General features: G+C 46.3%; 1 protein-coding gene and 1 long non-coding RNA gene across 5 annotated transcripts in view; both read right to left on the bottom strand.

Moving 5' to 3' along the window:
- LOC132827680 (caskin-2-like) overlaps positions 1-26,839 on the bottom strand; it is a 277,191-nt gene that overhangs the window by 92,639 nt on the left and 157,713 nt on the right. The window lies entirely within an intron of this gene.
- Positions 12,980-20,796, bottom strand: LOC132827681 (uncharacterized). Its single transcript, XR_009646026.1, has 3 exons — positions 20,702-20,796; positions 20,122-20,166; positions 12,980-13,078 (listed from the first exon to the last, which is right to left on the bottom strand). It is a non-coding gene; the product is annotated as an uncharacterized LOC132827681 (long non-coding RNA).

Here is a 26,839-nt window from a genome sequence, read left to right as displayed (position 1 = left end):
TTTCTTTAACATTTCTCCTCATCCCTCCCAACCTCTCTAATATCTTCCAGTTTGACAGCCCTCAGAGAACACTGCATTTCCTTCATTGTGGCCTTATTACTATTCCTGCTTTCCTCCATTTCTTTGGCTGCCATACTCTGACATTTCCTCTCCATGTCTCCCTCCTCCAATAAGTTGCTGCTGAACACCTATCTCACCTACTACATTAAAGGCACTGTATAACTGCAAGTTGCTGTTGTGTTATTGGCCTTCAGAAAGTGTCAGGGGCTGGACCAGCAGGAATTGTCTTCCTGAAAGGAAGATTCTGATTGGAAACTCAAATGTGGGCCAAGGTTAGGTACTCATCACAAGCTGGCAAAGTTCATTCATGATTGGGAGCTCAACGTCTCCCCCTATGGGGGAGCACCTGAAAATCCCAGCTTCAGCACAGTGACTTAATCGCACCAGACTGATTAGTCTCTCCTCTACCCATCAGCATTAAGCATCAAGTGAACGCTGCTGCTCCCTCTCAGGAAGGATGCAGGGACAACCACTGCCTTTAGGACTGTACTAGTCATCGGATTATAGGAACAAAAGAGCTGGAAAAGACTGCAATCCATTCATAAATCATACATCGGAGATTGTTGGAAAACTCCTTCTGGAATTAACGTTTAGTTTGGGCTAGGAATTCCAACCCAACCATCATTTTAGACAGGAATCTCCAAATATTTACTTGACAATGGTATTAAGAATTATGGAACTATAAGGCAGGGAGCAAACGTAAAGATGCAGATCAGCCACAAACCTGATGTAATTGCAGAATTGGCTTGAGGGCCCGAATGGTCTCCTCATGTTCCTATGGAGTTAGACAGTTGAACAAGCCGCAGCACTGAGGACAAGTGGAGGCAAAATGGAAAACAGGAGCCTGCACATGGAGTTTGGGAAGAGGATATAGAGAGGAAAGGTTTGGGGGGGGGGGGGTTGGTCACAGAAGCACAGGAATCAATAGCAACCTTGGCTGGTGTGTGGTCAGTTCTGGTCAGGAGATAAAAACAATGACTGCAGATGCTGGAAACCAGATTCTGGATCAGTGGTGCTGGAAGAGCACAGCAGTTCAGCTGCTCCTTGGATGCTGCCTGAACTGCTGTGCTCTTCCAGCACCACTAATCCAGAGTTCTGGTCAGGAGTCAAGGGGTAATGAAATGAAAGGGGTTTCATCAACGAGGAAGTGTGGAAAAGGGCAGGAGGGAAGCTACAAACTGAACAAAGGAGCAGAGTGAGACAGGTAGACAGGGCAAGTAGAAGGGACTCCAGTAGGGGTGTGCTGTGAGATTTCAGGGTAGGGAAGATGAAAGGATGGAACGGGTAAAGGATCTCTCCAGCACTATCTGGACCAAAAAACTGAAAGAACTGCTGATGCTGGAAATGAGAATCAAAAACAAAAACACAGCAGGTCTGGCAGCATGCATTGAGAGAAACGAGAGTTAATGTTTCGGGTCCAGTGACCCATCTTCAGAACTAAAGAATGTTCTGAAGCGTAAGTGTTAATTCTGATCCCTTTCCACAGATGCTGCCAAACCTACTGAGTTTCTCCAGCTCTTTCTGTGTTTGTTTCAGATCTCCAGCATAGGCAGTATTTTGCTTTCATTTAATAATATAAAAGCAGGTGGAGATTTTAGCAAAGATCTGACATAGAATGGCTGAGTTGGTTGCAGTTCAGGGACATGAAGCTTCCCCATTCTTTTAACTGGTTAAATATATTGACCTTGTCAGGGCCATGGCACACCTTATGTGTCTGGTCTCTCTGTTATAGGAAGGATATGATTAAGCTGAAGAGGCTTCAGAACAGATTTACCAGGTTGCTGCCAGGTATGGAAGGCTGGAGTTGTCAACAAAGGCTGGATAGACTGGGATCTTTTTTCACTGGAGCATAGGCAATGGAGAGGTGACCGTACAGAGGTTTATAAAATAATGAGGGGTATAGATAGGGTTAATGGTAGCTGTCTTTTCCCTCAGATGGGGGATTTAAAGATTGGGGCATATTTTTAAAGGTGAGAGGAGGGAGATTTAAAAATGACAAAAGAGGCAACATGTTTTACATGGATGTACAAAGTTAAAAATTACACAACACCAGGTTATAGTCCAATAGGTTTGTTTGGAAGCACTAGCTTTCGGAGCGTTGCTTCTTCATCAGGACAACCACCAAAAAGCGAACACTGCCCCATCAGGGACAATGTGACAAGAACCAAAATCTTCTTTTATTTATTCACTGGATGTGGGTGTCACTGTCTGGGTTAGCAACCCTAATGGAGAGTGGAGAGTCAACCACATCGCTGTGGGTCTGGAGTCACGCATACCAGATCAGGTATAGGTGGCAGTTTCTCCCCATTAGTGAACCAGACGGGTTTTTCCGACAATCGATAATGGTTTTACTCAATTAGACTCTTAATTCCACTTTTTAAAAAATATTGAATTCATATTTCACCACATGCCGTGGCAGAGTCCGAAATCAGGACCTCAGGACATTCCCTGAGTCTCTGGCTTAACAATCCAGTGGCAACACTACTGGACTGTCCCCTTCCCTTAAAGATGAAAAACTGAAAACTAAACAAGGCTGAGAAGACGGGTCACGGGACTCAAACTGTTAACTGTGTTTTCTCCCTGCAGGTGCTGCCAGATCTTCTAAATTTCTCTGCAGTTTCTATTTCAATTTGTCTGGGCAGATTTTTGATTGACTGGGGAATCAAGGGTAATGCTGGCCAGGGAGTGCACAAGACAGTGGAATTAAGCCCATGAGCAGATTCACCAGAAACTTATTGAATAACAAAACAACGTCAAGGAGCTGAGCAGATAACTCCTGTTCCTATCTTGTCTGTTCTTAGTTTTCTACTCCTCCTGTGATATAACCCAATGTAATTCTGGAGATAACTTTCTATGGTTGGACAGTGATCTCTTGAGGAATCACCTTATTTCTTTTCAGGCTACAAGCGATTCAAACTGTACAATCTCACCCATCAGGACATTAAGTTACTGGCAGCTGTCACCTTGCCAGTTTCATTCATCTGGGCCATTCTACAGTTTTGTGCTTCCCTCTTCACAAGTAATGACTTTATGTATTTCTTCACAGGCATTTATTTCTCCTCCCTATAAGTCTAGAGGGCAATTAATACATTGCTGTGGGTCTGCAGTCACTTGTAGACCAAACCAGTAAGGATGGTACATTCCTTCAGGGAAGGCAGATTAGTAAACCAAATGGGCGTTTACAACATTTCACACTGTTTACATGGTCACCATTATGTTAGCTTTTATTCCGGATTTTTATTTAATTCAAATTTCACTTCAAATGCCAAGTCATAGAATTCCTACGGTGTGGAAAGAGGCCATTCAGCCCATCAAGTCTGCACCGACCTTCTGAAGAGCATCCCACTCAGAGCCTGCCCCTAACCTGTAACCTTGGATATCCCATGGCTAACACATCTAACCTGCACATCCCTGAACACTATGTGCAATTTAGCATGGTCAATCCACCCTAACCTGCACATCTTTGGACTGTGGGAGGAAACCAGAGCACCCGGAGGAAACCCACGCAGACACGGGGAGAATGTGCAAATACCACACAGACAGTCGCTTGAGGCTGGAATTGAACCGAGGTCCCTAGCACTGTGAGGCAGCAGTGCTAACCACTGAGCCACTATACTGCTCGGACACAGTCCCCAGAACATTACCTTGTGCTTCTGGATAAGTCAGATGACCAAAAGCAATGAACTGCTGCTTCACTTTACATTCTTACATTTGCATCAGCTGAAAACATGGCATTCTCTTCTCTACTTAAAATCGCAGACCGTTCATCAACGATGTGACAAACTGCTCATAGACCCCATCCTCTGAGGGTTATCACTTCTCCCTGTCTATCACTCAAAGTCCCAGTCATCCTAAGTTACTATGGAAGGAGTTTTACTCAAAATCAGATCCCATTCCATACCGATTCTGGGAGTGTTTGACAGGGACAGGGCAGAGGGAGCTTTAATATCATTTTAAATGATTACAGTAGGTTTTATTTTTAGTTTGAGAGAGAAGAGGAAGCTTTCTTCTGTATCTGACTCTGTGCTGACCCTTTCCTGAGAGTATTCGATGGGGTCAGAGTAGCAGGAGCTTTACTCTGCATCTAACCCTGTGCTGTACTGTCCTGGAAGTGTTTGGAGGGACTAGTGTAATAGTAGCTTTACTGTTAATTTAAAAAAAGAGTACAAGGAGCTTTACTCCATTTAGGACGGCACAGTAGCTGGGTGGTTAGCACTGCTGCCTCTCAGCACCAGGGACCCGGGTTCAATTCCAGCCTCGGGTGACTGTCTGTGTGGAGTTTGCACATTCTCCCCATATCTGTGTGGGTTTCCTCCCAGTGCTCCGGTTTCCTCCCACAGTCCAAAGATGTGTAGGTCTGGTGAATTGGCCATGTTAAATTGCCTGTAGTGTTAGGTGCATTAATCAGAGGGAAATGGGTCTGGGTGGGTTGCTCTTCGGAGGGTCGGTGTGGACTTGTTGGGCCGAAGGGCCTGTTTCCACACTGTAGGGAATCTAATCTAATCATATCTGACCCTGTGCAGTACCTGCCCTAGAAGTGCTTGATAGGGACAATGTAAAGAGAGATATGCTTTGAATCTCACCCTATGCTGCCCTCTCCGAAGTGTGTGTGGTGGGGACAGTGGCTTTACTCTTTATCTAACCCCTATTCTATAAATGCCCTTGGAGATTTGAAGGAGCTTTACATTCAGTTTAAGAGAGTAGAGGGAGGTTTATTCTCTATTTACCCCTGTGCTGTTCTTTTCCAGGGAATGTTTAATGGGAACAATGTTGAGGGAGCTTTACCTTATATCTAACCCTGTGCTATCCCGGTCCTGGGAGTGTTTGATGGGGACAATGTTGAGGGAGCTTTGTTCTGTATTTAAGCCCAATGCTTTACCTGTCCTGGGAATATTTGATGGAAACAGTGCTAATGGGAACTTTGCTATATATGTAACCCTATGCTGTCCCTAAATGAGAGTGTTTGATGGGGACAGTGTTGTGGGAGGTTTAATTTCAGTTTAAAAAAAGCAGAGGAAGATTTTCTCTGTATCTAGCTGCACTACCTTTGGAATACATGATGAGATATTCCGAGGGAGTTTGTTGCTGGACTGTATCCGAATGAGTTAATCCTGACACTGGATGCCTGCAAGTTTGAACCTTACTTGGGCCAACTCACAACTCACCGGGCACAAAGTTTACAACAATCCAGTGCTTCCTGGGAAATGATCAGCAATCTAGGTCAGCTGAAGCCCCCTCCAGAAGGCCCAACAGAACATCTGGCCTGGAGGTCCCACGTATTGCTGACGAATAGCTCAATAAATCCTGGCGTGTGCCAAAGCATTCAACTGACTCAACTCTCATCCTTTACAAACTCGCTTCAAGTCAAGTGATCACCTTACCCCCGGGTGTAAGGATCTCAAACACGGATCGTTGTCTGCAAATGGCAGCCAGACTAGAGGGGGGAGGGGGGAGTGAGGGCAGGATAAATTGGAGGGGGGGAGGGGGGAGTGAGGGCAGGATAAAGTGGAAGGGGAGTGAGGGCAAGATAAATTGGAGGGGGGAGGGGGGAGTGAGGGCAGGATAAAGTGGAGGGGGGAGTGAGGACAAGATAAATTGGAGGGGGGAGGGAGGAGTGAGGGCAGGATAAAGTGGAGGGGGGAGTGAGGGCAAGATAAATTGGAGGGGGGAGGGGGGAGTGAGGGCAGGATAAAGTGGAAGGGGAGTGAGGGCAAGATAAATTGGAGGGGGGGGGAGTGAGGGCAGGATAAAGTGGAGGGGGAAGGGGAGATGAACTGACACCACTTCAAATAAGACAAGTTAAAACTTACCCAGCAGCCCCTGCTGACACACTGCACCAAGCTCAGAATGAAAACAACCTGTCTTGCGATAAAGATCGAGATCGCCAGCAACTCACAAGAGGCGGGAATAAGCGAGCAACAAATCACAGAATCTGACAGCTCTGTATCTCCAAAACCGTACACACTTGGAACATGTGAGGGCATGAACACGTGTGCCCATCTGCTCATTGATCCTGTGCTGTACAATTCAGTTCTACGTTCAGAGGGGTGACCACACCATCTGGACCCTGTCCAATTTGTGGGAAAGTAGCTTTGGGCTTTTTAGCTGTTCACCTACCACTTCTCAGGAGAGATCGGGATACCAATGGATTGAACTCACCACCAGGATGCTGTTTCTCTACGTGTAGGCCGCAGTGCCTTACTCTGTGAGTGAGCCCGCCCCGGCTCAGTGTGGGGATGACTGTTCCCTCTGCTCCAATCTTGGCTGTTTCCCACATTAAAGGATCCCCTCTTTGGGCCAATGTAAAATGAATCTACAGCCACAAAGGAGACAGACACCGAGTCCTGCATGCTCTGGGATAGAGCTCAGAGACCTGCAGGACAGATAGCTCCGTCCAAACAGCAACAGAGAAACTAAATGAACTAATATCAGTAAATGAAGATGAGACCCGGTGAAGAAATAAAGAAAGAGATAAGAGTAAAAGCAGGAGAGAAACAGATAAAAGACAATGAGGTGCAGGAAGGGAGAAATCAAAAATCTGGAAGAAATCAATACAGGCATTTCCTATTTGTTAGGTTGAAAAAAGCAAACTGTCACGGGTTATGGGCTTTGTTCACAGGGCCTGCATTTTCTGCTCATCCCGAATTGCCCTAAATAAAGTGATGGTGAGCTGCCTTCTCGAACTGCTGCATTCAATGGCGGTTAGGTACGTACTGCTAGCTAGCGATTCAGGGATTTGCACCTCGTGCCAGGGAAGGGAGGGGGAACGTGGTTCCAAATCAGGATGAAGTGTGACGTCGAAGGGAACTTGCGTCTGCTGCCCTTGCCCATCTGAGGAAAAGGCTTTAGATTTGGAAGGGGTAGTCAAAGGAACCTGGGCAGGTGTTGGCATTGCTTCTGGTCAGTGGCATATGTTGTTGCTACTGAGTGGAGAGAGTGGATGTTGAAGGTGCCAGATGGGCTGCTTTATTCTGTATGATTTCAAACTGGAGTGATTTTGGAACTGCACCCATCCAGGCAAGTGGGGAGTATTCCATCACACTCCTGACTTGTGCCTTATAGATGGTGGGCAGGCTTTGGAGAGTCAGGTGAGTTACTCACTGCGGGATTCCCAACTTTTGAGCTGTTCTTGGAGCCACAGTATTGATTCTGGAGAGGGGCGAGCAATGGAATAGGTGACCTGGGACATGGAGGAAACAGGATAAACAGACAGCTCCCTGACTACACTCTGCCATTAATCCGATGGCAGGGCTGTGAGAGTTTCAATCCCACTGCCTCCCTCCCCCAGTCCCCACACATTTCCAACAGCGCTCAAAAAGTATTAATTTCACACGTGCTACATATAAACAACAGAAGACTTTATTTCAAATGAAAGCAAATTTCTTTGCCCCTCTCCCAGCCCCTGATCCACTTTTTACACTGCTGAACTCCCACAGTGCAGGAATGAATGAATATCAAAAGCTTTGCTGAAATTATAGTCCAGGCACAGAAAACATGGTCCATATTGCCTCCCCTGGCTCAGAACTCTTTTGTACCCTCCGACCCAGGGCCCCCTCCTCCCTTGGCCCAGGAACCTCTCCTACCTCGGCTCAGAACCCCCTGCTCCCACCAGCCTGAGCACAGCAGGATGACACCCCTAAAGCTCCAGATCCTGGTTATTGGGCCGAGGTACTGCCACAATTACCTACACAACCCCATTGGGATTTCCCTTCTCCATTCCCTATAGCAGCTCGCCCAATTGCACTGTAGGAGCCAAGCCTAAACTTACTCTCTCACAAGGTGCTGATGGTGCTGGTAAGCTCAATGGCCATCCCTAAATTTCTCTCCAGTGAACCCCCACAGATGAAACATGTTGGGGATATGTTTTGCCAGCCATAACGTTTTTAACCACGGTCCCACCCTCCACATTTTTACCAAGGAAGGGCCAACGTAACATCATCAAATGGCGACCTATTCTAGAGATCACCCTTTTTAATAAGGCCCTAACTAAAGGCACTCCCTCCATCTGAACGGAGAGCTTCAAGGAGTTGGAACAATAGGGAAAAGCAGCTGTGTCGAAAGAAGGTGATTGAACAAGGGAATGGCGCCAAATTACAGAGCATGTTAAAAGGTGTGTGAAAGAGAAACTAAGACGATTACTTCAAAGGATATCAATAGATATTAGTGCAAGGAAAACATAAATAGATATTAAGAGAATCGTCTTTACTCTTTCAAGAGAAAGAAATGTTTGAACTGATCAGTCAGGTGGAGCTGTGGAAACAAAGTGACCTTATTCCAAATCCAACTGGATGCCTTGATGAGCTTGGGAAAAGACCAGGAACAGCCAGGCCAAACCTCCTTCCCATGCTGCTGCTGGTTTCTTTCAGGTGACTCCTCCCTATCACAATCTCCGATGGACTACACAAGCCACGGAAACAATGCAGCTTTGGAATTCAAACCAGCTGATCGCAGCTTTCTGTTGTCACAGAAGAAAAATAAAGTCCTGTGGAATGGATACCCGACCTCACAGTGTATCTCACTCAACCCCTGCAGAGATTTCCTAGTCACCAAACACTTGGATTTTAAAATTTCCCACTGTCTCTTCAAATCAGTCTGTGGCCTGATTACTCCCTATTAACTCCAACTCTTCAAATTCTCTACCTTCTTCCTCCAAATCCTGTCCATCACCATGTCCACCCCCTCATGGCCCCTCTTTGACTCAAGTTCTATCCGACCACTTGGATGTGAAATGTCTTCATGTTCCTCTCCATGATCCCACGACCAGAAGGCAGTGCCTTGGCTCATTGTCTACTGTAGAGCCACCCTGAGGCATTTCCTTTGGCAGTGATTTGAAACATGAGGAGACAGGCTGAAGACCACCAGAATCCTGTGCGGCAGGTTGGAGTGCAGGTTCATAGTTCCTTGAGAGTGGAGTCACAGGTAGACAGGATAGTGAAGGTGGTGTTTGGTACAGCTGCCTTTATTGGCCAGTGCACTGAGTACAGGAGTTGAGGGGTCACATTGCGGCTGTACAGGACATTGGTGAAGCCACTGTTGAAATACTGCATTCAATGCTGGTCTCCCTACCATAGGAAGGATGTTGTGAAACTTGAAAGGGTTCAGAAAAGATTTACAAAGATGTTGCTAGGGTTGGAGGATTTGAGCTATAGGGAGAGGTTGAATAGGCTGGGGCTGTTTTCCCTGGAGCGTCAGAGGCTGAGGGGTGACCTTACAGAGGTTTATAAAATCATTAGGGACATGGACAGGGTGAGGAGATAAGATCTTTTTCACAGGATAGGGGAACCCAAAACTAGAGGACATAGGTTTAGAGTGAGAAGGGAAAAGATTTATCAGGGACCTAAGGGGCAAGTTTTCAACGCAGAGAGTGGTGCGTGTATTGAATGAGCTGCCAGAGGAAGTAATGGAGGTTGGTATAGTTACAACATTTAAAAGACATCTGGATGGGTATATGAATAGGAAGGAAGGGTTTATCAGGATAGGGGCCAAATGCTGACAAATGGGACGAGATTAATTTAGGATATCTACTCAGCATGGACAAGTTGGACTGAAGGGTCTGTTTCCGTGCTGTCCATCTCTGTGATTCTATGCTGGCATCGTTCTGAGTTACGTGCTAGGCACTGATCTAACCTACTGCGAATCCTCTTACAAGGATGCCTTCCTTGAAGAAGCTCTCTTCCTCCCTCTACAAGGATTTCAGTGAGTCCCTCTCTCACTGCACCCCCCAGGTCATACCTCCTTCCACCTATCCCACCTCCATCGCCCCTCCCCCTAGTCCCTCCTCCCTACCTTTTATCTTAGCCTGCTTGGCTCTCTCTCTCTTATTCCTGATGAAGGGCTTATGCTCGAAACGTCGAATTCTCTATTCCTGAGATGCTGCCTGGCCTGCTGTGCTTTGACCAGCAACACATTTGCAGCACTGATCCAACCAAGCTAACATGTACCTGCTCACTGTGACAGTAAAGGTGCTGATATTAACCTGACACTCTGCACCTGTTTTCTATTATTTCCTTTCTTATCTAATCCACAGTCCCAACCAGCACACCATATCGACAGAGAAACACAGCAAATAAAAAGCCCATCATTCACACCCTCTGTAAGCCACAAAAGCCACAAGTCTAAAGATCTCACAGAAGGCACCCTTTATGACATCTTGGCAGCCAGCCAAAAGACTCCAGCATGCACGTTTCATCCAAACTTTAATTACTACGCTCCCATCCAGCCCAACTCTGTGGTTCCTGCCTGATTATAAATCAACCTCTCTTTAAGGGTTCGTGTTTTATCTTAACTTAATTGTAACCACAGGTTGTAACAGGCAATTATCCCACCGACTTTTCCGTCTCCCGAGTCGTGTCTGTTCTTATCCCTGCCTTTGGATAAAGGACGAGAAGTGTTTTACAAGAGCGCTGATTCTTGATCCTTATCATGTTGTTGCAACAAGCCCCGAGTTTAGTCTCTTGCCAAGCCCTTTGGGCCTCTTATCTCTGGCAGGCGATAGACAAGAATTTGTTTGTGTTGATAAGGCAACTCCACACTGATGCTCCAACCAAATGAACAGTATTTACCTGTTGCCTGAGAAACAGAAGGCTGGACATTCTGGTGTGTGAGGGGCGGGCAGGTATGGGTGGGAAGTTTTGGCACATTCCCTGCCAGACGGTGGGATAAAATAGGTCGGGTTCCCATCTCTCAAGGGTTCCCCTTCAACTGTGGACTTGCCTGCACTCTGATGTCTAGTGTTTGTGCTGACGCAGCAGCATGGGGTGCTGACCCACAGGGCTTTAAAGGAGGCCTCAATATTACAGGAGTTATTGAGTTGTACAGCAAGGAAACTGACCCTTCAGTCCAACCAGTCCATGCTGACGAAGTTTCCCAAACTCAAACTCGTTCCATCTGCCTGCATTTGGTCCATCTCCCTCTAAACCTTTCCAAATCCATGTCCCTGCCTGAACCCACCTCTTCCACCTCCTCCGACCGCTCAATCCAGACATACACCACCCTCTGCATGAAAAGGTTGCCCCTCAGGCCCCCTTTAAACCTTTGCCCTTCTCTTAAAATTATGCCCTTGTGATCAGAACTCCCCTACCCTCAGGGACCCTAGCCTCTGCTATTCACCTTAACTATTCCCCTCATGACGTTTTAAACAGCTGTAAGGTCACCCCTCAGCCTTTTTCTCCTTATTCATTTACGGGATGAGGGTATCCCTGGCTAAGCCAGCAGTTATTGCCCATCCCTAATTGCCCACAGAGGGCAGTTAAGACGCAACCGCATCACTGTGGGTCTGGAGTTACATTTAGGCAGACTGGGTAAGGACAGCAGCTTCCTTCCCCCAAAGGCATTACTGAACCTAGCAGCATTTCCCAAGAATCGACAATGGTTTCATGGTCATCATGGACTCTTCCTTCCAAATATCTACTGAATTCAAATTCCACCATCTCCGCAGAACCCCAGAACATCACCTGGGTATCTGGATTAACAGTCCTGTAAATGGTCCTGCTGTAGACCATTACCTCCTCCTATGCTCCAGCGAAATCTGGCCCAGCCTATCCAGCTCTCTTTGTAACTCAAACCCTCCAGTCCTTACCAGTGGCCTGTTGTAACCTGAGGGGGCATGACAACAGCGCAGTTATTTTTTTGTTGCTTCAGTGCTTACCAACCATGAGGCGATGTCTAGCTCCCCTGACTTCCAACATCTCACAAAGGCAGTACAGCCGTGTTACTCTGCTGCAATAATGGTGTATAAACATTTTGCCTTAAATATTCCTGCTGACTGGTTAGGACTGGGCTCTGCCTGTGACCCGGGACTTTCTATGCACTGTATAAAACAATGCTCATGAAAGGGTTAATGCTGGAGCCTGCACTCAGCTCTGACGATGTGACATGGTCCTGGGATGGAGAGTGGAGCAGCCAGGTTCCCTCTAACTTGCCAGTCATCAACGTCCCGCTAGGGACAAATCTAATTCCTCCATGTAATCAGTCTCCCCCGCAGCACTGAGCTCCATCTCTTTACAGTTTCCCCACACATCCCCATCCCTACCCCCAGGGGCTCAGGCCTAGGGCACACAGGCCTTGCACGGCCTGTCTTCATTGTGATCACGGCTTTATCTCACATTAGCCTTTAATATGAGAAGTAACCAGAGTGGAAGAGAGATAACAGTCCAATCCCAACACTGAACTGGAAGTTAGCTCACTCACCGGTGAGTTGAATGTGTCAGCGTACACCAACTGACGCGGAACATCTGGACAGCTTTATGGCTGTCTGTGCAGGAGCCCCATTGGGGTCAGCGCTGTCATCTTCAGCTCCTGTTAATCCCAGTCATGATGCCTCACAGGCCAAAGTAACTTGCACCTATAGTTGCCATGTGACAAACTACACCTCGTCATTAAAACAAGCGTAGCCTCTTGGTAAAACACACAGATGGCAGGTCAAAGGGTGTCCTCGTGGACCTACTCCTGGTCCTAGCTGACGTGACCATCAGCAAGTCCAGGGCATGGTGGGATTCCATCCCTACTGCCTGTCTCACTACTCTGACTATGTTTGTGCCTGTGTTCTTATAGCGCGAGCACACGGAGTCCAGCTACTACATCGAGGCTGTTAGAGGGGAGTGGGCGGTACAGGGCTGCACAGCATTATCGTCCCTTCCGACAACATTTTTATTTAATCCCCTCTCTCACCCTAAAGCAGTTATTTGCTTCATAATTCTGAGTTGGTTAATGAGTAACACACAGGCACACACCCATATGTGAGTACACACACACACACTCACGTGCACTCAATACACGCACTCTCTCTCACACGTACATATATGACACAGTCACACACATATGACATTTGTATACACAAATCAAAAGTTTGTACACATGTACAGAGATTGAAAAACAGCTTCTTCCCCACTGATCAGAAGTTTGAATGGAGTCTCTTTAATGTTAATGTTGATCTCTCTCTCTGCACCTCTTGGCAGCTGTAACACTGTATCCTGCACTCTGTTCTGTTACCCTGATTCACTTGTATGGTACGATCTGCCTGTAAAGCACATAAGATAGCACTTTTCACTGTAGTCAGTACACGGGACAATAATAAATCAAATCAAATCAAATACACACGTTTGTACATACAACACACTTATGTACAGACACACTCACAAATACACACAACTCACATGCATACATGATGCACACTCACACACACAACACAGATAGTTGAGAGTGTGGTGCTGGAAAGACACAGCAGGCCAGGCAGCATCCGAGGAGCAGGAGAATTGACAATTTGGGCATAAGCCCTTCATCAGGACACACAATCACATAATGTGTGCGCGTGCACGCACACTCGCGAGCACTCTCAACACACTCACCCATTCTCACACGTACATTTATGACAGAGTCACACACGTTTGTATACACAAATCAAAAATCTGTACACGTACACGTTTACCCAAACCGACATAAGCCCTTCACAACACACATACCCAAAATAGTGCCTAAGAAAGGATAGACTTTCTTTGAGGGAGTCTGGCAGAGGATTACTAGGCTAATTCCAAAGATGGCAGGTCTGAGGAGAGATTGATTTGACCGGGCCTGTATTCACGAGAGCTTAGAAGGATGAGAGGAGGGGGGTTGATTGAACTGTATAGCATTTCTAACAAAGCTGCACGGACTAGATGCAGTGAGGATGTTTTTCCTGGTTGGAGAAGTCTGGAACCAGGGACAATCATCTCAGAACATGGGGTAGACCATTTCGGACTGAGATGAGAAGTTTCTCTACTCAAAGCATAATGACCCTGTGAATTCACTACCAGAGTAGCCTGTGGAGCCAAGTCACTGAATGTATTTAAGAAAAAGATAGTTACATTTTTTGACATCAAGGAGACCGAGGAGAAAGCAGGAATATGACATTGAGATAAATGAACGGGGCTCCTAATTTGTATGTTTAATTAATAATGATTAAGCTTCCCCACTGCATCAGCAGGCAAATGAACTATTTAATGTCAAACCAGCAAGATGCCAGGTTTTTACTGATGTGTCGCTTGGACAATAGCCCCTCAACATTAAGGTGAAAGATTCAGAGGCTATTCCCCATTGGCCTACAGCCAGGCGGTTGCCCAGTGATGAGACCAGCTCTCCTGAGGCTGGAGGAGGTGGGAGGAGGGGGGGAGCAAAGTGGGCTGTTTCCGAATCCTTCGGAATTCTGTCTCTTGATGGGATCACGTGTTTTCCCAGTGGCCCCTGGCGACGGATGCAGATGTAGATGTGAACATTGATCCATTGTACATCTGGAATTGTACGTCTACATGAAGGACCATGTCAGTTTGGTAAACACCCATGGACAGAGGAAGAACCAGGAGCCAGAGAGTCTTCCACATTAGCTTACTCTTCTGAAGAGATCTTGACAGAGTTTAGATTAGAATGGTGCTGGAAAAGCACAGCAGTTCAGGCAGCATCCGGGGAGGTTCAGGCAGTGGGCAAAAGGTTGGCAAACGGAGCATAATGTGGGAAAATGTGAAGTTATTCATTTTGGAAGGGAGAACTAAAGAACAGAATACTATTTAAACGGAGAAGACCTGCAGAAAGCTGCAACACAAAAGGACTTGGGGATAATTGTAAGTGAAACACAGAGCTCGCACACAGGTAATCAGGAAGATGAATGGAGTACTGGCCCTTATTCCAAAGGGGTTGGAATATAAAGACAGGGAAGTCTTACTGCAACTGTACAAGGTGCTGGTAAGACCACATCTGGAGCACTGTGAGCAATTTCCTTCCCCTTATTTAAGGGAAGATATACTTTCACTGGACGAAAGCGTCAAGGTTAGAGTGGTGCAGTAAAAGCACAGCGGGTCAGGCAGCATCCGAGGAGCAGGAAAATCGATGTTTCGGGCAGGAAGGCGATGAGATTAGATTCCCTACAGTGTGGAAACAGGCACTCCGGCCCCAACAAGTCCACACCGACCCTCCGAAGAGTAACCCACCCAGACCCAATCTCCTACATTTACCCCTGACAAATGCACCTAACACTATGGGCAATTTAGCATAGTCAGTTCACCTAACCTGCACATCTTTGGGCTGTGGGAGGAAACCGGAGCACCCGGAAAAAACCCATGCAGACACGGGGTGCAAAGTCCACACAGACAGTCGAACGAGGCTGGAATTGGACCAGGGTCCCTGGTGGCTGCAAGACTGCAGTGCTAACCACTGAGCCACCATGCCGCCCCATCATTTCACTGGAGGCAGTTCAGAGAAGGCTCATTCGGATAATCCCCAGTTTGGACAGTCTGTCTTAGGTGTAAAGGCTAAACAGGTTGGGACTCTACTCACTGGAGTTAAGAAGAATTAGAGGTCACCACATTAAAACATCGAGGTATTGTAACGGCGTAAATACTGAGAGAATGTTTCTCCCCGTGGGAGAGGCTAAAACCAGATGGCGCAGTCTCAGAGTAAAGGGGTACCAATTTAATACTGAGATGAGAAGGAATGTCTTCTCTCAGAGGGTTAAGCGTCTTTGGAAATCCTTAGCACAGAGAGCTGTGGGGGCAGGCTCCTTGTGTATATTTATGACTGATCAGTTGGTGAATCAGGGTTATGGGAAAGGCCAGGAAAGTAGGCATGAGGAATGTTGGAGCAGATTTAAGGGGCTAAATGGCCTGCTCCTGTTCCTATTTTTATGGCCTTACTCACAAAATCACTCCAAAAATAAATTCACGGAAGAGACTGATTTTCCCTCTCTAGGCTGCTGAGGACATTCTCTCTCCTACCTCGAATGCCTGAGGGCTGCTCCAATCCACTACCCCTCCAGTCAGAAGACAGCTGCAGCCAACGCCCAGCAGTGACCCAGCATTGTTGGGCAGGAGGTCTGCTTCTGTGACCCCCTTGTATCAATTAGAGGTGGTACACACACAGCACATTCCCCCACCCCCATTTCCACTCTGCCACCATAAACCAAAGCCTTCTGGAACATCTGAAGAAATCAGCAGCAGAAATCAAAATCAGAAGCCACTAAACAAACTTGCTGTGTACACGTTGGCCACTGCCAGACAGACCTCAGCACTTGTCCAATCCTATTCCCCAGCAGAGCACTGTGACCCTGTCTGTCAAAGATCATTTCACGCACAGTCAGTTACACTGTCAATGACTGGCATCCTCCACTCCAACACCCATCTCCCGGCTTCCTGGGTTTTCAGGCATCGCTCCCCACATGTTCACTGACTGACAAAAATCCACAAGTTGTGTGAAACCAGGAAATCCCCTCCTTAACAATATGGTGGGTCAACCTACAGCACATGGACTGCAGCGGTTCAAGAAAGCAGCTCACTAGGGATGGGTAATGAATACTGACCCAGCAAGTGCTTCCCACACCCGACAAGTACACTGAAAAACCATTAGTGCACCTCACCTACTCCCTCAGGATGACCTGCAAACCCATCTAACTAGTGTCCCAGATAAAGCAACCTCCCTTGGCAAGATCCACCAGCAGACATCCTTTGGATCAAGGAATGGGGGACACAAAAAATCACCAATAAGTTCCTTATGACAAGGCCCATCTGTTGAACGGCACACTTTGATCTTCCACAGGGAGAGTCATCCTTGTTAAACACGCTCAGGACAAGTTAGGGCCCTGGGACAGCTGACCTCGAGCACTGGACTCCAGTGAAAACATTTATGCACAATGGCCTCTCTACTGATTAACTGGGATCACCTCAAACCATCTGCATTCACTAAAGAAATAACTTTGTTGAGTCACAGAGTCATACAGCACAGAAACAGACCCTTCTGTCTCACCCATCCATGCCAAACATAATCCCAAACTAAACTAGTCCCACCTGCCCCTCCTGGCTCATATTCCTCCAAACCTTTCCTATTCATGTCCTTAACCAAATAAGGGCGTGTACCCACACCCACCACTTCCTCTCGAAGTTCATTCCACACGCGAACCCCTCCTGCAAACAATTTGCCCTTCTTCATTTTTAAATCTCTCTCCTCTCACCATAAAAATATGCCCCATAGTCTTGAAATTCCCTACCATAGAGAAAAGACAACTACCATTAACCCTATCCATGCCCCTCATCATTTTATGAACCTCTATAAGGTCACCTCTCAACCTTCGATATAAGGTGAAATAAGTCCCAGTCCCACCAGCACCATCCCCCACCTTTTCCTCCATTACATTGCAGACTGTATCAGTGCCACTGCGTACTCCCATGAGGAGGTTGAACAGTTCATCAACTTAACTAACACCTTCCACCCTGACCTTAAGTCCACCTGGACTATCTCGGACACCTCCCTCCCGTCTCCATCTCCAGAGCATTATCCTCCACCATTTCCGCCACCTACACTCAGACCCCACCTCATGTATATTTCCCTCCCCATCCCTATCTGCATTCCACAGAGACCACTCCCTTGCTAGGTCCATGCCCTCCACCAGCCCACCCTACAACCCCAGCACCTTCCCTTGCGAGAGGTGTAAAACCTGTGCCCACACCTCACCCCCTCACCTCCATCCAAAGCCCCAAAGGATCCTTCCACATCTGGCAGAGATTTTCCTGCACATCAAAACAACTCATCTGCAGTGTCTGTTGCTCTTGATGTGGTCTTCTCTACATTGAGAGAGACAGGATGCCCACTCAGACCATTTCAGGGCACATCTCTGGAACATGTGCATCAAACAACCCCACCGTCCTGTGGCTGACCACTTCAACTTTCCCTTTCCAATCCACCAAGGGTATGTAAGTCCTGGGTCTCCTCCACCGCCAAATCCAAGCCACCTGGCGACTGGAGGTAGAACACCTCATCTTCCACCTCGGAAAGCTGCAACCACATGGCATCAACGTCAACTCCACTAGTTTCCAAATCAACCCACCCTCATCCCAGATCTAATCCTCCAACTCGGCAGCATCCTCTTGACTTGTCCATCTTCCTTCCCACCTATACACTCCACCCTCCCCACCGACCTATCACAATCACCTCATTTCCTGCATCTTCATATCGCCTTCCCAGCTACCTTGCCCCAGCCTTACCTCCATCCTCCTATTTATCTCTCAGCCCCCTTGACCCTCCTCCCCTCCCCCCAACATTCCTGATAAACACTCGAAACATCAACTCTCCTGCTCCTCGGATGCTGCCTGACCTGCTGCGCCTTTCCAGCGCTGCGTTTTTCAACTCTGACTCTCCTCAGTTTTTAAATCCCAGCCTGTCTTTATAACTCAAACCTTCCATACCTGGCAACATCCTGGTAAATCTCTTCTGAACCCTCTCTGGCTTAATAATATCCTTCCTATAACTGGGCAACCAGAACTTGACACAGTATCCCAGAAGAGCCCTCACCAATGTCCAGTACAACCTCAACAGCAAAGATCGTCAGCTCGTCCAGCAGTAAATTGGTAAAGGAGCTGCCCTCCTCCTTAACTGAGAGACCTGGACAAAGAGAGGCCAGGTTGTGAGCAGAGTTTGAATGAAATCCTTTTCCTGCTTCTAAAAGTCAATTCCTTTTCAAGGTCGCTCCAGGTTGAAACCATTTGGTCACCTGATGAATAAACTATTTTGCCCTTGTGGTCTTGTTGTACAAAAGTTTAACATGATTTCAGAGATGTTGATCAATTTTTTTTCCTTTTAACCCCTCATTAAATTCAGAGTTGGGTACAGGGGGAAGACAGTTCCATTGCTGTCACTCACAGGCCTTGGCCCCTCCCTGCCGGATTCTATTTTGATGCCTTTTGATACTCTCTTCCCTGGATTTGAGCTTGGAGACAAAGTCGGGAGCTGCGATGAGCTGGATAAATGCTGGCCATTGTTCTCCCAGGAGCTTCTCACAGCCCCAGCTCTGTCCTCAAAGGTTGAACTGTCAGCCAGAGGAGCTGGGAACTAGGCCGACACAGGAGTGCTTGAATACTCTGTGCTTTTCTTTGAGAGCAGGAGAGAGACAAGAGAGACAGACAGAGGGACAGGGAGTTTGGCCATTTCCCATTACCTCACCGTCACGACGGCTTTCAGAGCTATAGCGAGCACGAGGGAGGGCAGAGGAGAAACAGAACAGCGGGATAAAGAAAGGGCAGCATTAAGCAAAGAAAAGAGAGAAACGGTGACAGGAAGCAAAACAGAAAGAAAGACAAAGAGCAAATCACAGAAACAAGTTGCATCTTTCATTAACACAGGATGCTCCATAATGTTTGAGATAATCAAATAGTTCCTGAGGAATTTGTCCATAAAACAAAAAGGCACGGCAACCAATCCGTACCAAAGTCTCAGAAAAATCACTGGGATAATGTGAAAGATAGATATGGATCAAAGACAATGGGGAGAACATCCCTGTTCTCTGAGCTAGTGCCATAGGAAATGTTCTGTTCACCCTTCAGAGCAGACAGGGTCTGGGTTTAGTGTCTGATCTGAAAGATGACACTTCCCCATGCAGAACTCCATGATAAGACTGCACTAGACTATCAGGCTGACTAATAGAACTAAAGGCCCAGGCATTACTTGTCACTGTGCTGTCAGTCAATGAGTTTAAAGTGCCTCTATTTACACACCATCCTTACAAAGTTAAATTCCAAAAGATTTTGAGAGAGTACCACAGGCCCCAGGGAGAAAGTACAGAAGCCTGAACACACGCACCAGCCGGTTTCAAAACAGTTTCTACCCTATGGTTAGAATACTGAATAGACTCATAAACTCTTAACATTCACCTGTACCTGTGTTTTTGTTTTTGCCGCTGTTTACCTATTATTTACTTACCTGTGATACTTAACTCTGATCTGCCTGTATTGCTCGCAAGGCAAAGCTTTTCACTGACATGTGACAATAAATTCAATTCCATTCAATTCATGAAACTGGCATCAATACATCCACTGTCAGTGCCAATTCCACTACCTTGGTCCTATCGGATGATTTGGGCTCCAACATCAGCTAGCAGAAGACCCCAAACTCTCTTACCAAACTGCTTCTTCATCAAGCTGAATTCCTGACTGGAACAGCTCAGGAAATTCAATAGACTGATGAGTACATTAAACAATAACAGTTTTACAAAATACTTCTGAAAACAAGAATTTTATACTTTTACCTTGATGTAAATTCATAATTACTTACGGAATATTCCAATGCAGCTTACTGCAGTTCTGTTCTTGACGATATCTGGGGATGTATTTATTTTGGAAGTGTTAAAATGGAGTGACATTGGAAAATAATTTGGAAAGTTTTAGGCAGCTACAGTAACTTACAAAGCCCTGGGCTTGAATTAGTTTGATTGGTGCAGTGATTGCTTTGAAAGCAGAGAGCCCATGCTTAAATTGTCCCAAAATACAGCATGCAGTGCAGGGACTTCATGAGGTAATGATGGGAACAGCAAATAAGACAAATTCTACTCTGTTGTCTGTAAAAATAACATGTAGATCTAACACTGTACTTCCTGACAGTAATTAGCAGAGGAAAGACTGGCTAGTTTACCCCTTGCTTTTTGTCCAGGATCTGAAGAACCATAGCCACTGAGGTGAACACACTTACTTCCAACACCTTGAGAGTTCACCTCAATAGGATCTGCTCCACAGCAGATAAGAGCTTAGTTAGCTAAATACTGTTTGTTTAGGTCTCTCACGCTTGCTTGAAAATATCACACCATCCTCCCCTCTCCTGTGCACCACATTGACAACTGTCTGAAGGAAAATCTCACCACACTGTTGAAAAACCACAGCCCCCAGGCACCTCCGAACCGCACGCTAGGATAGTGACTGGAGAAAAGGAACACCATTATACTGCTGTCTCAGCTTGTGCTGTCTCAATGTAAACTACTTCAAATTCCACTCTACAAGCTGCAACCTGACTACATCCTACCTCACTTGCTTTAGCTGATATCTAAGCTCTGATAGACATCAGAAAAACAGCAGCCTAAAAAAAATGCCCGACTACAAGTCTGTAAACAAGCCATTGCTCAACAGATCCTAGAATGTTGGAGTTCTGCACCACCAGGAGGAGAGAGCAGAAAGGTAGCGGGGACAGATGTGAAGTTTAACTCGGTAGGAAAATCAGAAATGCATTCCTGCAAGAGAGAGAGATTGGAAAGTGTTGTTGTCCAAAGGGAGCTGGGTAACTTTGATCATGTATCACTGAGAATTAACATAAAAGGTGCAGCAAGGAATTAGGAAGGAAAATGGCACAAGAGGATTGAAGGAGAGCAGTAACAATGCTCAACTACAGTTGTATAGAACCTTGGTAAGATCACACCTCAAATATAGTGCACTGCTTTAGTTTCCTGAGTTTGCCATTGAGTGAGTTCAACAAAGGTTCACAGGACTGATTGCTGGGGTAGTGGGTTTGTCCTGGGAGGAGAAATTGGCAGACGGCATCTGTACTCTCTCGAGTTAAGAATGAGGTGTGATCTCACTAAGACATGAAAGATTCTTACAGGGTTGTGACAGGATCTCTCCCCAGTCTGTGCAGTCCAGAACCAGGGGACACCGTCTCAGAGTGACACATGGATTACATTCAGGTAAGAGATTGATGGATTTCTAGATATTAAATATATCAAAGATGTGGGAACAAAGTGCAAAAATGGCATTGAGAAAGAACAGCCACGCTTTTGTCGAATAGCAAAACAGACGTGATAGGGAATAGCAGCAGATGCAGGCCATTCGGCCCTTGTCTCTACTTGCCAATCGTAGCATCCCAGTCCCTCTTCCCAACTTCCCTTAGCCATGAGACTTTTATTATTCAAATTCTTCCTTTTAAAAGCTATTACAGATTCAGCCTTCCCCACTGTTTCTGTTCAAAGTGCTCTTGTTGAGTAAAAACATGTCTGCCTCACTCTCGTTTTGCTCCAATTATTAAAGGCCCTCAGTCTTTTAAACACCCTCAGTAAGTATCTCCCTAATTGGCTCCGTCCTTCCTCATTTTGATAGATCCGCATTAAGGGGTCAGCAGAGTTGCCTGCAGTAGACAGACAATGCCCAAGGAGTCCAAATATTACTACTTAAACTTTAACTAGAATATAAACGTGCCCATTTGTGAAGTCCAATCTATACTGTTAGTTACAACAAGCATCCAGACTGGTCCGAATGAAGACTAAAGACCTGCATTGCTATTTCACTCTTTCCTTCCAGATTTCCCAAGTCATCGCCTGTGTCCACATAAGAATTTTGATGAGGATTCAGTTTAGTTTATTCAAAAGACAACATCTCCTCAGGCTTGCATTGCCATGCCTCAGCCAGGGCTCAGCTGACTGCATGCTCACCACTTGCTTACAAGAATCAAGACTGACCCTCCAGTACAGTGCCAGTAGGAAGTTGCACTGTCAGAGAGACTGTTCGAGTGAGATATTAAATGAGGCTCCCATCTACCTGCTCAGATGGATGTAAACATTCCCATGGCAACATTTCCAATCAGAGCAGACAAGCTATTCCTGGCATCCTAGTCAATATTTACCCCTCAATCAACATGACATTATCTGGTCTTTATCACATTTGCATTGTGCGCACATTGCCTGTTGTATTTCCTCCATTGCACTGTCCCTGTCTTTCAGCAAGTGTTTCATTGACCACAATGTGCTGGGAGATCAGTGGCTGTATAAAAGAGGTGTACAAATGCAGATCTTTCCTGTTTATATTCATCAGCGCTTAACACCCAATGCCATGCTGCTTTGAAATGCAGTTGCTGCTTTAATCAGGGAAACGTGACAGCCCATATGTGCAATCCCACAAAAAAAACGAACTTAATTGGCCTAACAATCCGTTTTACAAATGTTGATAAAAAATAAATAGCGGCTGGGATACAAGACGGAAATTCCCTTTCTCGGCTGCGATAATTCCTGTGTCATCATCTGTGTTCACCTAAGGAGGTGGATGAGGATTCAGTTTAATGCATCACACAAAAGACTATGTTTCTCAGTCCCACACTGGAGGGTCAGGCTGGATGGTGCATTCAGGTTTTTGGCCCAGCAACAGGGCCTGAACTCATATAACCCGGTGAGGCTAAGGGGAGAGTGCAACCACAGCTGGAAGACAGTAGGAGAATTAACTGGTCAAGCCAGGGGTATCTGCTGTAGAGGGCAGTCCTCTATACTGGCCCAGGGGTGTAGTCATTGATAAACTGTGGACACCCAATTCTCTCCTTCCAGCTGTTTAACAAGTCAAGGTCGAGCTTGGGCTCAAGAAACAGAAAAAGAGCAATTTATGATTTCAATTTTAAATTAATGGTGTGGTCACCGTACAATTGAATTGACTGCCTTTTCCTGCTGGAACATAGTGACATTGCACCACTGCCCAATGCTGTACAAGGAGAGTACAAACACCCCTTTAAACATCAGATCGCTGGGATTCCTAACTCATGACAGAAGACTTCTTACGGGTTTGTTATTCATCCACCTGGACACACTGAGCAGGAACAGACTCGCGGCTCGGCTTAAACCCTGTCAATTGAATTGCGGACGGTGTGCTTTCGTGAAATATTTTCAAATCTGACTCATCTACTTCAGGCAGCAGTTCACAGACAGACAGCACTGCCTCATCTCCCTGAATCACCATCAGCAAACTGCTGTCTCCCACGAGGACAAGCTGTCGATCAGGCTCGGAATAAACAAAAGGCAAGAAGAAACTTTGAACAAAGACGGCCCAAAGACCTTCACAGGAAATTAATTACACTTTGATGCAAAGGTACATTAGTCAGAAATATACATACAAGAGCCCATGGCTCAACGTTAACGAATAGTCTTTTCCCTAGGATGGGGAAAATCAAGACGAGGGGACACCTTTCTAAGGTGAGAGAGGAGAGAGATTTAAAAAAGACGGCGGGGTGGGGGGCAAATATTTTACAGAGAGTTTGGTTCACGTATGGAATGAACTTCCTGAGAAAGTGGTGGATGTGGGCACAACATTTAAAAGACATTTTGGATAGATACTTGATTAGGCAAGTTTTAGAGGGATATAGGCCAAGAGCTGGCAGATGGGACTAGTGTAGTTTGGGATTACGTTCGGTATGGACTGATTGGACCAAAGGGTCTGTTTCTATGCTGTATGACTCTGAGCAAGGGGTTGTTCCCAGTGTGTGTGAAATTCCATGAATGACATCACCGAGATAGATAATCCAGTCATCACACACTAATGTTTGTGGGATCTTGGTGTGCACAAATGTCGTGGCACACACCCTCTACTTGCAACGGTGGCTACATGTTAAGAAGTAATTTATTACTGAATCAGTTGTGGTTCAGTTGGAAGTGCACCCGCCCTCATACCATAAGGCTGAGACTTACTGTGGGGTTGAGGAATAAAATTCCAGGCCCTCACTCCAGTGTAGTGTAGATTAGATTAGATTCTCTACCGTGTGGAAACAGGCCCATCGGCCCAACAAGTCCACACGCCACTCCGAAGAGTAACTCACCCAGACCCATTCCCCTACCATATATTTATCCCTGACTAACACACCTAACACTCTGGGCAACTTAGTATGGCCAATTCACCTGACCTGCGCATCTTTGGATTGTGGGAGGAAACCAGAGCACACGGAGGAAGCCCACACAGAGACGGGGAGAATGTGCAAACTCCACACAGACAGTTGCCCGAGGCTGGAATTGAACCTGGCTCCCTGGTGCTATGAGGCAGCAGTGCTAACCACTGTAGCACCAAGGGAGTGCTGCATTGTCAGATGAGACATGAAACCATAGCTCCAACTTCCAGGTGGATTTTAAAGACGACCATGACACCATTTTGAAAAACGGCAGAGAAGTTATGCCGAGAATTATGGCCAATATTTATCCCTCGATCAACAACATTTTTAAAAATTATCTTGTCATTATCACACCATTTGTGGGAGCTTGCTGTGAGCAAATTGATTGCAATGTTGCCCACATTTTAAACAGTGACTACCCATCAAAATTATTTCATTGACTGGAAAGTACTTTGAGGTGTCTGGTGATTGAGAGAAATTCTACATGATGTTTTTCAATTTCTTTTTAAATACTCTCAGGGGCTAAAGCTGCTCTATAAATGTAAAATTTAAAAAAATATATTTTTACCCTATTCCTTTATGTGTTGGAGAGGAAGAGAAGCTTAATTCCAGTTGGTCAGGCTGGTACATGTCAGGAAACAAGTCTGCAAGTGAAGGCCTAACACTCTCAGGCTACACTCATACAGGCAGGTGATGTCCTCATGGTATTATCGCTGGACGATAATTCAAGACCCAGCTAACATTCTGAGACCTGGGCTCAAATCCCATCATTTGGGCACAATTGAAACATCTGGAATCAAGAGTTTAAGGTTGACTATGAAACGGTTGTTGATTGTCAGGAATAACCTTGTCACCTTTACCCGATCTACCTGTAACTCCAAACCCAAGGCAATGTGGCTGATTCTTAACTCCCCTCTGAGCAATTAAGAATGGACAATAAATGGTGGCCGAGCCCAAACCTCATGAGTCGATACAATCCCATCAGCTGCAGTGAGAGGGTAGACACAGAGATTGTTCTTGTCGATGGGGAATCTAAAACACAGGATACAGTCTCAGGATAAGAGAATGTTTATTTCGGAAAAACAGGAGTAGGGTTGTGAATCCTTTGGAATTTTCTCTGCTAAAGTGTTGCCAATGTCCCATTTACTGCGGCAAATGAAGGAATATGGAAAGTAGATGAGGAAATGGAATTGAACCAGATTGACCCAGATTATTTTGATTGGTCGAGCAGGTTTACAGGACATAATAGTTTACCAACCCCTGCGATACAGTCCAAAGATGTGCGGGTCAGGTGAATTGGCCATGCTAAATTGCCCATAGTGTTAGGTAAGGGGTAAATGTAGGGGTATAGGTGGGTTGCGCTTCAGCGGGTCGTTGTGGACTTGTTGGGCCGAAGGGCCTGTTTCCACACTGTAAGTAATCTAATCTAATCTAATAATGATTTATATCCATGCAAAGTCCCTCTTTTCCTAATCTCCGCAGCCCCACCTCCCAAAGGAGCTCAGAATCTGACAATACTCTTCTGTTCTCCTGACTGACAATCAATGACAGTCAGCCACAAATGTTCTTTCCACAGTGGCTCAGTGGTTAGTACTGCTTCCTCACAACGCCAGAGGCCCAGGTTCGATTCCAGCTGCAGGCAACTGTCCGTGTGGAGTATGCACATTCTCCCTGTGTCTGCGTGGGTTTCCTCCCACAGTCCAAAGATGTGCAGGTCAGGTGAATTGCCCATTGTGTTGGGTGCATTAGTCAGAGGGAAATGGGTCTGGGTGGGTTACTCTTCAGAGGGTCAGTGTGGACTTGCTGGGCCGAAGGGCCTGTTTGCACACTGTCGGGGAATCTAATCTAATCTCCTGCCCTGCTGTCTCCTAGCACTGATTCAGCTAACTGGGGCCCCATAGCAGAGAGATTAATCAGAACCACCGGTCCGTCTGGTCTCTGCTGCACTCGGAGCCCTGCAGACAGATGTCAGCACATTGACTGGCTTGTTCAGCAGCTGTCCTGGCTGCTTACGGCGCCTTTCCCACTTTTTATTCCCACATCTGCTGTGAAACATGGGAACTGCAGCTGCAGCCCAGACCCTGCCCCAGCTGCTGAGGGAAAGCAGCCAGCAAGCCTCCAGGGCAGGCTCTCTTGCTCTCTGGGTCATTCCCATTTCCAAATGAGGTTAACGACCGGTTAGCAGTTCTTCTCTACAGGTTCAACTTCTTCGCAAAGTGCACCCGATAACTGCAGTCTGGAGCTCTTTAATTTTGATTGTAGCCTGGCCATGCATGCAAGATCATTTCAGAGACTGGACTGAATGGTGCCACAGTGACATTCTGAAAACGAATCATATTGGACTCTGTTTCCCGCTCCACAGAAGCAGCCACTG

Source organism: Hemiscyllium ocellatum, chromosome 25, assembly GCF_020745735.1.
Source record: "Hemiscyllium ocellatum isolate sHemOce1 chromosome 25, sHemOce1.pat.X.cur, whole genome shotgun sequence".
NCBI lineage: Eukaryota > Metazoa > Chordata > Chondrichthyes > Orectolobiformes > Hemiscylliidae > Hemiscyllium > Hemiscyllium ocellatum.
This window is presented reverse-complemented; position numbering and strand designations above follow the sequence as displayed.